The sequence below is a fragment of the Elgaria multicarinata genome, chromosome 11 (genome assembly GCF_023053635.1).
Source record: "Elgaria multicarinata webbii isolate HBS135686 ecotype San Diego chromosome 11, rElgMul1.1.pri, whole genome shotgun sequence".
Classification (NCBI taxonomy): Eukaryota; Metazoa; Chordata; class Lepidosauria; order Squamata; family Anguidae; genus Elgaria; species Elgaria multicarinata.
The window spans coordinates 5,851,663-5,854,867 of NC_086181.1; the positions used below are offsets into that span (position 1 = coordinate 5,851,663).

The 3,205-nt window shown below is 42.0% G+C and overlaps 1 pseudogene; it reads left to right on the forward strand.

Annotated features, from left to right (window-relative positions):
• Nucleotides 1-652: 652 nt before the first annotated feature.
• Nucleotides 653-2,586, forward strand: LOC134406635 (uncharacterized; annotated as a pseudogene).
• Nucleotides 2,587-3,205: the final 619 nt, after the last annotated feature.

Sequence of the window (3,205 nt, forward strand, 5' to 3'; positions counted from 1 at the left end):
AATACAAGAGGAACAAGCAAAACCAGACCTGAGACAACAGTGGACAAATCAAGTAATCTCTCAATACCCTCCTGAGTTGAATAATTTCCATGAACAGGTGTGCAAGAGGTGTGAAAGGCAGAGAGTGCTAGCAAAGTTCTATTTCCCTGATACTAGTGATTCAGAAGACTCAGATGAATACACACACACAACCACAGACAATTTTTTGGAGAAACTAAAAGAGGATACATCTACTGTGGGAAAGGATTGTGGGCAGACCTCTGAATTATATGGGAGGCCATGTTCCTATCACAGTAGAAGTACAACCACTTCAAATTAGGAACCCTAGAGTACAAGAGGTCATCCTCGTGCAACGAAAACAGGAAGGGAGACCCTCAGAATTAGCTAAAATCACATGTACCTGTGTCTGGCCCTATCCCTACTCACCTGCTATATTTCCTGGATGGAGAATACCACCTTACCAATAGCAGACAACGCGGAATTAATAGAAAGTCTGTTGTCTGGATATTGGTGGTAAATTTGAGTAAAACAATCATTGTTTGCTGTATGTTTAAAAATACCTTCTTTCCAGGCACTGAACATACAGAGTAATATGAAATCATACTGCTCAATGTTCTTCCAGCTCCTCCTTCTTCCCCTAAATTGGGAGGTGATGGCTACCATAGGGCAGTCAGGAATTACACCAGTCCACCACCCTGCAAAGTTCACTATCAAACTTCCAGAGAATAACAAATCCTATACTCTGGGGTTTGATATGTGCAATCTAATGGACTGTGGAGATTTAGAAGCTCAACGAAAACTGGGGTCTTCTCACAAATACATGTGTCTTGGGCCATGTGATTACGAGAAAAACCATGCCTGGAACACAGAAGGAAAAAAAGGGTGGACCAGTAATATCAAATTAGGACCACCCAAAGGAATGATCACAATAATGAAAAGAAAATACATTAAAAATTGTGCTAACAAACAATGTAACCCAATCTTACTAATTATAAAGAACCAAGTAGGGGTGACCAATAGTAGTTGGACTTTTGGAATGGGAATCAATGGGGGTCCCAAAGGCTGTTGTTTTAATATACAAATTGGAGGTCTAAAACAGCTAGCTGGAATTAATATGTCAGTTATACAACCATTCAAACCTCCAACCTATAAACCCAAGGAAATAAAGTTGGTAGAAATTAATAACTTACGTCAAACTTTTGAAGTAGAAACAGGATATGGAGACATCAATGCCTGGTTGGAATGGTTAAGTACACAGCACAAAGTTTAAACAAAAGTAACTGTTATGCTTGTGCATCTGGGAGACCAATAGCTCAGATAACCCCTTTCCCTTTTGGATGGAGTAATAATCGACGAGGCATGGAATGCCTAATGGCTCTTTTTCAGGAGAAAGAGGCTTGGGGAAACGAATCCTGCAAAAATCTCAGCCTCCTCTTTCCAGTGGTCAGGCCAAAGGATTATAAAAATCCACCAGTATTCTCCGCCACATCCAGCAATCACTCTGCCTGTCTCTCTAGATGGGTGGGAGAGAATGCCAAGAGTGTGGGGAAATTTAAGGCCTGCACTGACACTCTTAATGTAACAAATCATGCCAATAGCCAAAATTACTCCAGTTTAAAATTAATCAGAGCGGTTGTTTGGTGGTTCTGTGGAGGGAAAACCCTGAGACCTAATCTGCCTCCCAATTGGTCTGGAATTTGTGCTGTAGTACAATTAGTAATCCCTTTCACCCTGGCATTTGAGAAGCCACCCAAAGCAATCAACAAAAACAGGAGAGACACAATAGCAACATCATTTGATCAAGGGATATACATAGATGCTATTGGAGTACCCCGAGGAGTACCAGATGAATACAAAGCTCGAAACCAAATAGCAGCTGGTTGGGAATCTCTTCTTTTGTTCATCACGGTTAATAAAAATGTAGATTGGATAAATTACATTTTTTATAACCAACAGAGATTTATAAACTATACGAGGGATGCTGTCAAAGGAATAGCTGAACAATTAGATACTACCAGTCAAATGGCGTGAGAAAACAGGATGGTTTTGGACATGATCCTAGCAGAACGGGGCGGAGTCTGTGTAATGATCGGAAATGGGAATTGTTGTACATTCATCCCTAACAACACAGCACCAGATGGAACCATTACCCGAGCATTAGAAGGGCTCAGTACTCTGGCCCATGAATTGGCCGAGAATTCTGGTGTAGATACATCCCTCACTGGATGGGTTGAATCTTGGTTTGGGAAGTGGAAACACCTATTTGCCTCTCTAGCTACTTCTCTAATAATAGTAGCTGGAGTTTTGATCAGTTTAGGTTGTTGTATAATCCCCTGTGTGCGAGGACTAACTCAGAAGTTGATAGAAACAGCAATAACTAAAAAAATGTCCCTACCCCCACACTTTTACAAATATCTGAATAGAAAAGGGAGTGAGTGTGGGGACCCGATGATGTTTGTGGATATGGAAAACTTAAGAGAAAGAACCAGAGTATACGATGAAGTAGAAGGCGAGAGATCGAGTGTTGACAGTATGTCAGTGGAGAATGAACCCGAGAAGGACAGTGAAAGTGAATACACAGAATGAGAAATGGTCTAATAGCATGAAAAACACCTTTATACACTAATGTGAAAAAGACAACACAGAATAAATAAAGAGGAGGGATTGTTAGAAATAAGAAATATGTTACTTTTTCAATGTTATAAGGATATTGTAACCAATGGATTATATAGATGTTATAAGGAGAAATATAATAGCTAATGTATTATTAAAACATGTTTATAAGGAGTTTTTGGTTCTGAAAGGGCTAACAGCTAACAGCAATGTCATTGGAAGATAAGGAAATACACCAGGTGAAAGGTCTTTTCAGCTGAAGAAAATGAAAACAATGAAAATAGCTGAGAGAAAAACAAGAGGACATGACCTAGCAGGAGGGTTGTTTTCCTAGCAGGGGAATCCGGGGTCAAGGCGCACTGAAGCCTCCCTTATTGCGCCATAAGCGAAGTCACTTATGGCACGCCTTTTCTGCAGCACCGGCCTGAGGCCGGGGCTGTGGAACATCTAGGAAGGTCCGTGGCTTTTTGCGGCTACTCGCTATGGGGGGGAAGGCCGGACCGGCAGGAGAGGGGGATGGCGGAGGGCGACACACTGGAGGGCAAGGCGGGCCGGAGGGTGACACACGGGACGGCGAGGGGGGTGGAGGGCG